Source organism: Lampetra planeri, chromosome 82 (genome assembly GCF_965212315.1).
Source record: "Lampetra planeri chromosome 82, kcLamPlan1.2.h2, whole genome shotgun sequence".
Taxonomy (NCBI): Eukaryota; Metazoa; Chordata; class Hyperoartia; order Petromyzontiformes; family Petromyzontidae; genus Lampetra; species Lampetra planeri.
In genome coordinates this window covers 165080-179513 of record NC_136186.1, presented here as the reverse complement: position 1 = coordinate 179513, position 14434 = coordinate 165080, and the positions used below count along the sequence as shown (strand labels likewise).

At 46.4% G+C, this 14434-nt stretch overlaps 1 pseudogene; it reads left to right on the top strand.

Annotated features, from left to right (window-relative positions):
• The window catches only part of LOC144738374 (uncharacterized), a 215599-nt pseudogene that overhangs the window by 81251 nt on the left and 119914 nt on the right, over nucleotides 1–14434 (top strand).

The window sequence follows — 14434 nt, the reverse complement described above, 5'->3', positions numbered from 1 at the left end:
GAAAGCAGTTTTAGGCTTTGAATCATCGTCCAGAGGAAGCTGCCAGAATCCCGAAAGTAAGTCCAATGTGGAGAAGAATCGCGCTCCCGCCAAGGCGTCAAGCGATTCGTCCATCCGTGGGAGCGGGTATGCGTCGGCAACCGTAATTTTATTAAGGCGCCGAAAGTCAACGCAAAACCGCAACGAACCGTCCTGCTTCTTAACCAGGACGATCGGCGCTCCCCAAGGGCTGTTGGAGGGAGAAATTATGTCGGCGGCTAGCATGTCATCAACAGCCGATTTGACATGGTCCTTTTCGGCGGGACTCAACCGAAAAGGATTTTGGCGTATTGGCGCGCTGTCACCCGTATCAATATGGTGACGCAGCAGATGAGTGCAGCCCAAATCGTATTTATCCCGACTGAAAACGTCAGAAAATTCCCTCAGTAGTGTCTTAAGACGTTGGCGCTCTAAATTTGACAGGTCCGTCGATCCCGCGCAAAGCGCCTCGAGCCACCCTTCATCGCTGTCTGAATGTGGTCGCGGTGCAGGGGCAGCGCCGACATGACTCGCGACGGGTTCCTCACAGGGCACCGGCGTTGCGTGAGCAAGCACGGTCCCCTGTGGGACCACCACCGTCTGCGAGCCCACATTGAGGACCGCGATGAAGGGTTCTCCATCCCCTCTCACTATGGTCTGGGCCGGGAGTAAATTAGGTCCACTGACCCCGGCCCTAGACGGTCCCAGCAAAACCCCTTGAGCCCCAATGCCCTTAGCGAAGGGCCGCCGAAGTCTCAAAGGAATTAACATTTGCGCCCCCGGAGGAACGCGCACCGTTCTATCTACGAACGCCGGCACCGTCGCGAACGCCGTCCGGCTCGTAGCGGGGGATGGCAAAAACGCCATGCGTCGGCCCGATGGGAGCTCAATGCATCCCTGATCGATTAATATCCTAATCGGCATTTTGGCCAGGAAATCCGTCCCCAGCAGGCACGGAACCGCCAGCGAGGAGGAAACAAAAATCGGCCCAGATAATTTAATATCCCCGACACAAATTTGGGCTCGAATTTGTCCGATGATGCCAAGTGAACCCCCGTTAGCAGCAAAGAATGGCACATTAACAGGCATCAAAGGACGGCTCTGGGCAGGGAGAATGTTATAAATCAACTCCGAAATAATGGTCGCCGATGCTCCTGTATCGACCAGGATGCGCACCTCGACCCCATCGATGTGACCCACAACGGCCGACGACCCCGATGACGCGGCTACAACCCGATGGGCCAACACGGACCACTGGCTGGGTTCAATGTGAGTACCCAGAGCGGTGCGTGTTGGTGCCATGGTACGTGATATTTGCCCCCCCTTCGCTGCGGTGTTCGAGTGTGTGACGGGCGTGTGCGTGGGCCAAACATGAGGGGTGCCGCGACTCGCCGGATTATGATGGTGGAGCTTGTGACGAGGGCCGGCGTCCCGTTGAGGTGTCGTTCCGCGCTGCCGAGGAGAGCGGCACCCCGAGGCGACGTGGCCCCGGATGCCGCAGTTATAACAGCGTGGAAGCGCTGGTGGCGACGATGGACGTTGTAGACGGCTTGAATCGGCCCGGTCCTCCCGCGCTCCCGCTCCGTGCTGCCGTCGATGGTTGATGGCGCAAACCTCTTCCGCCGGGAGGGTGGCCGCAGCGAAGGCGCGCCCGCTCGCCGCCTTGCTGGCCTTCCGTCGTTGAGAGGACAGGTTTGCGTGGAGGAGACGGGCCGCTTGGAGGGAGCACATTTCTGCATCGTCCTGTGCGACAATGACGATGTCTAAGTCGTCCGCCAGCAAAAGTATCTTTTCTGTCACCATGGCGTCGATCCCCTCGTCGTCCATTCGTGGAAAGGCTTCCTTTGCCAGCGCCAGGAGGCTTGTACGGTACGCCAGGGGCGACTCCTTCGTCCCCCGCTGGCGATCGTAAAAGAGTTGACGACAGTCCGATGGTGGCCCATACACAGCGGACAGCACTTGCATCGCCTTCCGCAGCGTGGAACGCCTCTCCTTCGTTGCCGATGTTAGTGTGGCGAGGGCGTCGCTGTCGAGGAGTGCTGGCAGTGCTCGGAGAGCCTCGGCGTCTGTCCACTGTGCCATCTCCTGGTGAGCGAGGAAGCGCCGCTGGAAGCCGCCCCAGTCGCCCTCCTCGCCCACAAATTCTTTGAGCGGCGGCAGTCGCTGATGTAAGGCAGCGGCTGCAGAGGACGATCGCGCTCCCTCGTCTCCCTCACTCGACTCAGCGTCGGCCCGAAGCAGCGATGGCATCGCCGGTCGCACCCGTGGTGACGCGGCAGGCACTGTACTCCCGCCGTTGGACGCGATGCTTAGAGCGGCCACGCCCTCAACAGCAGCTGCGGCGATGGCGGGAGTTTCAAAATGTTGCTCCGTTGAAATGGCGGGAAGGCGCTGTGGTCGTTGGCTGCTGTCGCCTCGTGGCGGTCCCGCAGCCCCCAGCCGCGTGATGTTGTCGAGCATGGCGGCTGCGGCGTACAGCAGCTCGGCCAGCTTCGCGTGCGCCTGCCTCAGCCCCTCCGTCGACGGCTCCCCTTCCTCCAGCTGCTGTGGCGTGGGTGCACCCAGCCCCGGCTGCTCGATGGCATCTTCAGCCATCTCGGGCCCTCCGACTGCAGCGGTGTCCTCCGCCCCTGGTACTCCGACTCGAGTCGTCCGGCGTGTATCCATGTTCGTACTTTGTTTCACTTCTGACGCCAGATGTAGTAACGCTCACGACTCGTTCACACCGGAGTTGGAGGCACACTTGTTTATTTTACACCAACGTTGTGACATACACATTTGAGGGGGTATCGGCCCCCTCACCCGTCTATCTGAGGACACACCTCTCTAGCTAACCCTAGCCTGCCTCTGAGTCCTCCACTAATGGGCTAGGGGAGGCTATCTTGGCCCGACACTGGTCAGTCGGGCCCGGTACCCAGAGTCCAGACCAGCACTGGCTCTGGCTCTGGTACCACGCCACTGGCTCGAGCCTGCGCGGTCCTGATAAGGACGGCGTACCAGGGGGAGTCCAGGGCTCTATCTCAGACGTCTTCCGCCTCCTCTTCTTTAGCTAAACATCACTCCCGAGCCCTTCGATACAATCCCCTTTTATACCCCACCCCTCCCTGAGGGGTGGGGCCCCGGGGGATCATAACGACCGAATCGACCCCCCAGGGTGTCTGGCGCGGACGTCGCAGAGGGCACCTGCTTGTGCACACATGTAGCCCCGCCTACTGTGTTTGTTTACCATAGGCTGCCATGCATAACGGGCTCTCTCTCTAACACCCCTACAGCCACATGAGCTTAGGTATGTTGCTAGATATGAGGAGCTTTAGTACCGTGAATAGCAATTGAATGCAAATAAGTTAATGAAGAAAATGCAAATGATTCTAGCGAGATTTCATAAATGGGAAGAATAATCCGAACCAGTGTGCCGTAGCAATGGCAAGCAAATAAAAGTATGAACGTGAAAAAGACTTCATGCAAATAAACTAAGCCCATGACTTCAATGTGTACACTCGTGTGTGTATGCGCACTTGTATGCATGTGCACCCGTGTGTGTATGTATGAAGCAGTGTGTATGCACATTCGTGAATGTTTCGACAGCGCTGTGTATGTGGGTGTGTGGACATGGGGTGTATATGTGTACTCGTGTGTGATTATGTATTGGAACAAACAAATTATTTTTATATTGTATCGTACAAAGAATTTAGGGGAACGTGGTAGGAATGCGCCACCACAACAGGGAACTACAGGGATGAGACTCCCCGCTCGTGGTGTTAAATGAATGAAAACAGCGCCACTGAGCAGACAGAGCCCCGCCCCTACAGCTCGTGAGTGTGACGTAGTGAGTGTGACCAGCGGACTGCCACGATGCTGCCAGGTAAGGGTAAACTTGTGTGATGGAGATGCTTCACCTGAAACTCGCCTCCACACGTGTTCGCTATGAACATTGTAGCAATAAGGGACGATCAGTCATCTTTAACATAGCAGGTCTTTATTGTTCTGCAAGTATATTAACATTAAAACTCGTAGAAACACATGCACACCAGCGACGATTATCTGAACAGTATATAATTTAATGTTGGGTTTGTCGATGGCAGCATATAGAACGGGGTAGACCCGTGTGATGTAAGGGAAAAAAGTTTAGCTGGAAGCATATTATATTTTTTGCGACAGAGAATTGTAATGTATTACTTACTGTTAGTAGCTCAGCTTATTGGAGAGTATATTTAGTATACTGATGATACTATGTAGTTTATACTTTAGTTTTTTACGTGGTTGTTTAGTTACTGCAGCTACATACTATTAACATTCCTTCCCTTTATTAATGCTACCCCTATCCCCTCCCTTTGATGCTGCTAATCCTGCATAATTGCACGGGCATAATATGACTTTGAAACCCCCCGACCACCTCCTACGCATTTCACAAGTAGTACTAATCACATATCTGCATATGCTAAATTCCTCTTGATTTGCAAATTAATTTGTAAAGGCGCTCTTCCCCTTACAACCCAGCTTAAATATACGCTCCAAGCGTGGTGATGTTTCATTCAGACGCTGTCTCCCCGACAGACCTGGTCTTCACCTGAGGACGGCTGTGTGTGTTGTGGCGAAAACGTCGTGAGAATTAATTTATTATGTTTTATTTTTATTATTTCCCTTATACGTAACTTTACCGAAAGAACCAAGAAGATGATTAATCGATATTTACGTGTTTGATTTGAGAATATTTTATAACTGTTGCATTCCTGAAAGTGATATAAATTTCCTAGTTTGTTAACCGTTTGACCAAGCGAATTGATAAAAACATTTAATGCGAGTTTTACTGTTAATATTCTTGCAAAACAATACAGACCTGATTTGTTTTTAAACATGGCTGATCGTACGTTATTGCTACCATATCCTTCATTAAAAAAAACACGGACGTGTAGACATGCACACACGAGTGTGCATCCAAACACTGCTGCATTTAAAAAGCGGAGTGCATACACACACGAGTGTGCATATACAGGGTGTATATATACATACAACGCAGTGTACATACACAGCAGTGTACGCACACAAGGATTGCGTTCCACTGCGAACACGCACGATTGTACATACATATGCACACACATACGTGTACGTACACACTCGAGTGCTCATCTTGTTGTGGTGTTTCCTATGTTGTGGTTTATGGTATACTTAAACGCAGAAGTACAAAATGTGCAGTTCACACCTATGCACCCTTAGCCCATTGATCGTGATGATGATGAATAACATATTACTAGATCTAACAAATAAACGAATGAACACGCTACAACTGGAACAATAAATATGCTCATCGAGTTTTGATTAGGATTGTGCGGTTAAATACTGTAAATTGCTATTCAAATTAATTGAGATTGCACATTCAGCAAATTCTAATGCGGCAACAATGTGATTATAATAATTATAGTGAAATTCTAATCCCTCACCCCCAGTTCGCATATCCGTCCCTAGGTTCGCATATATACATATGACATCCATACATACGAGTATCATAGGATTATTATGTAGGACGTCATAGAATGAATCGACCTCATTTGCCTTGCTTTCATCCCTCGACTGATATTCATCTTCGGTGGATGCATGAGCAACCACCACTCCTCGCCTCCCGTTGATTGGGAGGTGTGCCCACGGTAGCCTGGGGCTGAGAGCTTTCCACACCTTATGCCACGCTCCCACGCCCCCTTGATTCGTTTTTTTCTCAGAAGAAGAGCCCCCTGTTGTTTGGCATTCCCCAGCCACGAGTAAAGTTCTGTAAAAACAATCCGCTACCTCATCGGCGGTGCCGGACGTTAACGCTGCGGTGGATGTGAGCAATGTCCTGGAGGGAAGGCTCGTAGCCACCACAGAGGCCCACGAGGTCTCTGGACGGGTGCGAGGCGCTGGTAACCTCTCCATATTCAATGCAATTATCATTAAAAAAACATCCGAAATATTAAACACATACACACGAGTTTAACACGTAGGATTTCGGGACCAATATCATCCATAATATAGGTTATTAGGTTAGATCGCGGAAGTATATAAATGCGTCTTTAAAATAAAACATTAAATAAATGCATGGCGACAAAGGAAAGCGTACTTCAGTAGAAATTACCGTTGGTAGGGCTATTTTAATAAATACGATAGACAGGAAAGACACGTTCAAAGGGCTCGCATAATGCACACGCTTAATGTACATTGCCTCAGTAATCACACGCTCCCCCCCCCCCCCCCCACATTGTTCAAGAGCGCAGCTGCGTGGTCAACATATCTATGCTTCTATATAAGGAAGGAAACAGTGAGACTTCCCAAATTTGATTGTCGACTGATGAAGCTAGTTTTAATTACAGGCGAAACGTCGTACTCAGAATGTAAATGTTGTGGCTTGGCTCTCCAACACACCGGTGTGCTGTACTAGTGAAACATTTGCATGTTCTGTTTACGTGACAATCCTTAATAGTTGGCTGTGTCGGGTGGTGGCGGGTTTCAACGACACATTTATATATTTAAGCGATCTAACCCAAAAAACCTTTAATATGGACATTATAATAAACCACGCTTACAAGCTAAACCATTCAGTTGATTATTCAAAGTTCATGGCAGAATGTTTAATATAAAACACTCGTTTCTAGAAGAACCCCGCTCAACACGATTGTCCTTAAATATATTTATAAAACAAAGTCAGTAAAGTATAAACTTGCACATCTCATTCCAAATCAAGCTCGAGATCACCAATTTTGATACTTCAGACTGTATGTCGCTTTATAATCCTCTAAACTTGCAGCAGTTTCGAGGACATTGGGGGGTGAATATTTGCAAATTAACACGAAGCACGGAATTATGCATGGAGATGCACATCCTTATTCAAACGGAAGTGTACAATTATGCAGTGAGATATGCATATGTATTAAGGTTAAATTATAATGGCAAGATTAGCTAAGCTATGTTGCTAGATATGCGGATTGTTAATGTAAAAATTAACAATTGAATGCAAAGTCCATGATAGGCTAAGTCGAAAACAAAGGATTTGAATGCGAGAGCGAAGTTATAAGGGGCTTAAAATCAGACCTCAAGGTCATTTCGAGAGGGATTTTGCTGAGGATAGACGCTCGACTCCACGCTCTGCAGATAACCCTTCTTCCACGAGACCAGCCTGGCGAGCACGATTGCTTGGCGACTGGTTGGCGACTTCGCTTCGGGAGAGTTCGTGGCGATCTCTTCAGACGGGTTACAGGGACATCGATACGCCGTGCATCCACAAGTAGGTGTCTTTGTTAGTGGATAAACTGGTAATCGCTTGTGTAGTCCGACTTAGGAGACGTTACTGTGTCTCAGTTAGACGTTGGTAAGAGTTTGCTTCTTGGCGATTTAAGCCAGACATCCACGCAGCTTGGAGGTTGCCTTTAACTCTCAACAACACCCGCGACTGTTACTCTGCTCTAAAGAATCAGTCACATGGAGCAGAATAACTCTCCACAGCGGCACGCACACACTGGCAAGAAGCGGTTCAATTGCTCTCTTTGTGGGAAGGCATTTGCACTGAAACAAAATCTTCACACTCACCAGAACACACACACGGGCGAGAAGCCGTTCAATTGCTCTGTGTGTGGGAAGGCATTTGCACAGAAATCAACTCTTCACACTCACCAGAAAACACACACGGGCGAAAAGCCGTTCAATTGCTCTGTGTGTGGAAAGGCATTTGCAGATTCATCAACTCTTCGCAATCACCAAAAAACACACACGGGTGAGAAGCCGTTCAATTGCTCTGTGTGCGGGAAGGCATTTGCACAGAAATCAACTCTTCACACTCACCAGAACACACACACGGGCGAGAAGCCGTTCAATTGCTCTGTGTGTGGGAAGGCATTTGCACAGAAATCAACTCTTCACACTCACCAGAAAACACACACAGGTGAAAAGCCATTCAAGTGCTCTCTTTGTGGGAAGGCATTCTCAATTAAACAAAATCTTCACACTCACCATAACACACACACGGGCGAAAAGCCATTCAATTGCTCTGTGAGTGGGAAGGCATTTTCACGGAAATCAACTCTTCACAGTCACCAGAATACACACACGGGCGTGAAGCCATTCTGCGAGATGGCTGGATGTACTGTGCCCTGACGCCAATTCCTTTTTTCACCCCATGCAGGTTGATAATGAGAAATGGCTGCTGGAGTGGCTGGATAATCAAAGTAATGAGTACTTCTGTTAAAGTCCTGGAATGTGCACGTTTGTGTCTCTGTTAGATCAATTTATTAGGTGCAATTGATTATATCAGTGATTTCCAGCACTACTCCAAGCTAGTGTAATTATTTCAACAAAACCGTTTGATTGTTCTGTGTGTTGGAAGCATTTTCACGGTCAGCAACACTTCGCAGGCATCATCAAGCAAAGAGTAAAAATGTTGTCATGAGTCCTAAACGAAATTCCTCTTTCGACCCCATGCAGTTGCATCCTGAGAGATGGCTTGATGTAGTGGAGTGGCTGGAGAGTCATATTCGTGTCTCTTATATATATATATATGTCGGTGATTTCTAGGACTTCAAGGGAGAGTGATGTTGTGAATGCTCTATAATGTGTTCAGATGAATGTCTTCCTTTGAAGTTCCAGAAGAGTTCACTGATTTCAGAATGACAACTATTTTATACTTCGATAGATACATAGCCTCGTCTCGTCGTTGGATCATCGGGGCTGTTAAATGTGTGTTGTTTATTGTAGAAGGTGTGTTGTCATCTTCTCACAACAATTTTAAACTATGGCTTCAAGCGAAAAGGACGTCAAAGGGGAAATCGACGTTTACGTGTTTGATTTTAAGAATATATTTTAACTGTTTGATCATGCGTATTAATAAAGATTTCGATACGAGTATTAACGTGAGTTTTCTTGCAGATTAATAAAGACCTGATTTGTTTTTAAAGATGACTGATCGTACGTTATTGCTCCCATATCTTTCCTTAAAAAAACACGGACGAGAAGACATACACACACGAGTGTGCATCCAAACACGACTGTATATACAGCGGTGTGCATTCACACACGAGTGTGCATATGTTTCTACGAGTTTCGTGTTGATGTGGTTTTATGAATATGTTTAAGGACATTTGTTGATCAGGGTGTGTCTAGACAACGAAGGTGAATTGTTATATTTGATAAATTAAAATTGTTACAATTGCCGTGGATACCCATCTGGATGGTATCGTTTGTAAGCGTTGTTTATTATATTGTAACGCAGCCAAGATCGCATTTCAGTCTATAGCAGAAAGTCTCGTGTGTATTTAGACCTCTGTGTATTACAGTGCTGTGTGTACGAATGTGTTGACACATTTTCCACGTGTTTTCACGGTAAGTGCATTGAATGTGGAGGGGTAACCAGCCCCTCGCAACAGTCCGGAGACCTCGAGGGCCGCTGTGATCGCTATGAGCCTTCCCTTTGGGACATTGCTCACAGTTACCACAGCTTTACCGTCCGCCGATGCGGTAGGGGGTTGTTTTTACAGAACTTTACTCGTGGCAGGGGAATGCCAAACAACAGGGAGAGTGGCTCTTCTGAACAACATAATGAAGGGGCATGGGACTGTGGCGGTGAGCTGTGGGAAGCTGTATGCCCCAGACGAGGAGTGGTGGTTGCTCATGCCTACCCCGAAGGTGAACATCAGGTCAGGGATGCAGGCAAGACCGATTAGTCATATGCCTTTCATAATATCCCGTATTAGAATCACACTGTGCTCGAATGAATGCATAGTGTATGTATCTATATGCGGGATTTGAATCGCACAATAAATACAAAATAAATATGCTCAACGAGTTTTGATTAGGATTGTGCGGTTAATTGTTAATAAATACTGTAAATAGCTATTCCAATCCATTGACATTGCACATTCAGCAAATTATAATGCGACCACAATGCGATCCTAATAATTATAGTGCAATTCTAATCCCGCACCCCCAGTACGCATATCCGTCCCTAGGTTCGTAAATATATATATACATATGCATACATCCGAGTATAGTGGGATTATAATGTAGGTCATAGAAGGACTTTAACTCGACTTATACGCATCTTCGGTGGATGCATGAGCAACCACCACTCCTCGCCTCCCGTTGATTGGGAGGTGTGTCCACGGTAGCCTGGGGCTTAGAGCTTTTCACACCTTACGCCACGCTCCCACGCCCCCTTGATTCGTTTTTTTTCTCAGAAGAGCCCCCTGTTGTTTGGCATTCCCCATCCACGAGTAAAGTTCCGTGAAAAGAATCCGCTACCTCATCGGCGGTGCCGGACGGTAACGCTGCGGTGGATGTGAGCAATGTCCTGGAGGGAAGTCTCGTAGCCACCACAGCGGCCCACGAGGCCTCTGAAAGTGAAATAATTTTCCTAGTTCCTTAACTGTTTGAAAAGCGAATTTATAAAGATTTGTATGCGAGTTTTAACGTTAATATTGTTGCAGATTAATGAAGACCTGATTTGTTTTTAAAGATGACTGATCGTACATTATTGCTACCATTTCCTTCCTTGAAAAAACACGGACAAGTAGACATGTGCACACTAATGTGCATCCAAACACGAATGTATATATACAGCGGTGTGCATTCACACACGAGTGTGCATATACAGGGGTGTACACACATACAGACATACAACGCAGTGTACATACACAGCAGTGTACGTACACAAGGATTGCGTTCCACTGCGAAAACGCACGATTGTACCTGCATTGATTTACACACAAATACGTATACGGTTCTTTTTATCAGAAGAACAGCCACTCCATGTTTTTTGGCATTCCCCTGCTACGAATACATTTCTGTATAAACGGCCTTCAACCTCACCGGCGTTCCCGGTCGGTAACGCTGTGAAGGATAAGAGCAATGTCCTGGAGGGACGTCTCGTAGCCACCACAGAGACCCACGAGGTCTCTGGACGGGTGCGAGGTGCTGGTAAACCCTCCATATTCAATGCAATTAACAAAACAAAAACACGTCCAAAATATAAAACACGTGCAAAATATTGAACACATACACAAGAGTATACATACACACTGAAGACTAAATGGTGATGATTGATTGTTTTGCGGTATGTCATGTTAAACCACGCTTACAAACTAAACCATTCAGATGATTATTCAAAGTTTATAACGGAAATTATAACATAACCTCGTTTTCTAGAAACACCCGCTTAACACGAGTGTACTTCTATGTATTTATGAAACAAAGCAAGTACAGTATAAATTTGCACCTCTTAGTCCAAATCAAACTGGACAACATCAGTTGTATTCTTTAGACTGTATGTCGTTGTTTAATCCTCTAAACTTGCAGCAGTTTAGAGGACATAGCCGGGTGAATATTAGCAAATCCACAGGAAGCACGGACTTGGAGATGTAGATCTTTATTCAAACGGAAGCGTACAATTATACAATGAGATGTACATACGTATTAAGGTTTAATGACAATGGCCAGATTAGCTAAGCTATGTTGCTAGATATGCAGATTGTTAATGTAAGAATTAACAATTATATGCAAAGTCCATGATAGGCCAAGTTGAGAACAAAGAATTTGGATGCGAGAGGGGAGTTATAAGGGGCGTAAAATCACACTTCAAGACCATTTCGAGAGGGATTTCACTGAGGATAGACGCGCAACTCCTCGCTCTGCAGATTACCCTTCTCCTGCGAGACCCAGCCTGGCGAGCACGATTGCGTGGCGACTGGTTGAAAACTTTGGTTCAGGAGAGTTCGTGGCGATCTCTGCAGATGGTTAAGAGGGACATTGATACGCCGTGCATCAACAAGTAAGTCTTTGTTAGTGGATAAACTGTAATCGCGTGTGTAGTTCGACTTACGGGGCGTTACTGTCTCGGTTAGACGTTAGTGAGAGTTTGCTTCTTGGCGATTTGAGCCAGATATCCACACAGCTTAGAGGGCGCCTTTAACTCTCAACAACACCCGCGACTGTTACTCTGCTCTGGTGAATCAGTCACATGGAGCAGATGAACTCTCCACAGTGCCACGCACACACGGGCGATAAGCCATTCAATAGCTCCGTGTGTGGAATGGCATTTGCACGGAAATCACATCTTCACTGTCACAAAAAAACAGACTCGGGCGAGAATCCATTTAATTGCTCTGTGTGTGGGAAGGCATTTGCACGGGAATCACATCTTCACTATCACCAAGAAACACACTGGGATGAGAAGCCATTCAATTGCTGTGTGTGGGAAGGAATTTTCACAGAAAGCAAATCTTAACACTCACAAGAAAACACATTCGGATGATAAGCCGTTCAATTGATCGGTGTGCGGGAAGGCATTTGTAGAGAAATAAACTCTTAACAGACACCACAAAACACACGGGCGAGAAACCATTCAATTGTTCTGTGTGGTAAGGCATTTGCACGGGAATCACATCTTCACTGTCACCAGAAAACACACACGGGTGAGAAGCCATTCAAATGCTCTCTTTGTGGGAAGGCATTTTCACTTAAATCAAATCTTCACACTCACTAGAAAAGACACACGGGTGAGAAGCCATTCAAGTGCTCTCTTTGTGGGAAGGCATTTTCACAGTCGGCAACACTTAACAATCACCAAAAAACACACTCGGGTGAGAAGTCATTCAATTGCTCTGTGGGTGGGAAGGCATTTTCACTGAAACAAAATCTTCAAAGTCACCAGAAAACACACACGGGTGAAAAGCCATTCAATTGCGCTGTGTGCACATGACCGACCTGCCTGGAGAAGAAAAGTACAGGATGGTGCAGTCCTCTGTGAGAGTAGGAGACGCTCCTGTGCTATCTTGAAGAGGCAGCAGCGCAAATCTACCAAGGAAGGACGTGTGGCTGCACCTCAGAGCTCTACATCCTCCCTGACCTGTCCAGTGTGCCACAGGGAATTCCGGGCTCGGATTGGCCTCTTCAGCCATCTGCGCACTCATCAAAACCCAACAAAATGACACGTGCCATGGTCATCATCAACTTTGATGGACGAACAAGAAGAAGAAGTGCGGGAAGGCATTTGCATGGAAATCAAATCTTCACATTCACCAGAAAACACACTTGGGTGAGAAGCCATTCAAATGCTCTACGAGGTAGAGGACAAGTTCACGGTCATCACCCCAAAACAAGGATCAGAAGATCTGCAATGATAGGGAAGTGAAATAAAAAGGTGAAATGCAAAGTGCTGAAATGAGTCCTGAAAAAAATTCACTTTTCGAACCGATGCAGGTGGATCCTGAGAGATGGCTGAATGTATTGGATGTAATGAGTCCTGACGACAATTCTTCTTTCGACCCTATGCAGTTGGATCCTGAGAGATGGCTGGATGTAGTGGAGTGGCTGGAGAGTCAAATGTATTGAGTACTGTTGCAGTGTATATTCGTGTATCTTAAATATTTTTCCAGTGATTTCCAGTAACCCCTGCTAGAGTGATGTTGTGAATGCTTTTTAACGTGTTCCAATGAAAGCATTCCTTTTATGTTCTAGTAATTGGATCATCGGGGCTATTAAATGGCTGGTGCTCATGGTAGAAGGTGGCATGTGTTGTAATTTTCTCACAGCAAATGATGTGAGCATGCTGTCTTGTTTATTCCAGACTCCGCCACGTTAAGGTGGTGCTTCGTAGTCCTATCGGATTACTTGTTGATGTGGTGTGATGTGCAGTGGTTGTGAGGTGGTTCAATTCCTGATTTTACTCTCGTGGTTTTGTTGAGCTAAAGTTGGAGAAAGACTGTGATCACATCTTTGCTCAATATATTTTTTTTAAATCTTTCATTTTCCTCATTTTTTTATAATAACTACTGCAGATGATCGGTTTCAGGATGTACGTGGATTTCACTTTCGTTGTTCCTGTGTTTGATGGCTTTCACTTCAGGATGAATAACTTCAATAGATAAGGATGTCAATGGGGAATGATAAATCGACCTTTACTTGTTTGATTTTGAGAATATTTTTTAACTATTAAATTGCTGAAAGTAAAATAATTTGTCTCGTTCCAGATCTGAGTTTCAGCCATATTTGTTTAAATGGGGGTCTCAATTCTAGATTTGAAGCTTTCGTGACTGCAAGGATTCATACTCTTAGGTTTTTTCGAGAAAGTCACGTAGGTAAAAAAAAATAACAGTAAAATAAAAATCACGACGTTTCGGAGGCGACACAAGCTTCCGTCTTCAGGTGGAACCGTCACAGCACGCTTGCTGTATCAAGTAAAAGTCATTTACTTAATACAGCAAGCGTGACTTTACCGAAAAAAACCTAAGAGTATGGGGGTCTCAAGTTTATGGAATTGATGATCTCAACATGCTTACAAAAATACGACGCGTAAAGTTTAACTGCCATGTGATGAATATTTCTCAATAGCAGGTCCTGTTGTGTGGTCAGAGGTAATTACAGGGACCTTAGAATTAGTTCTGTGAATCTTCATGTGCTTCGT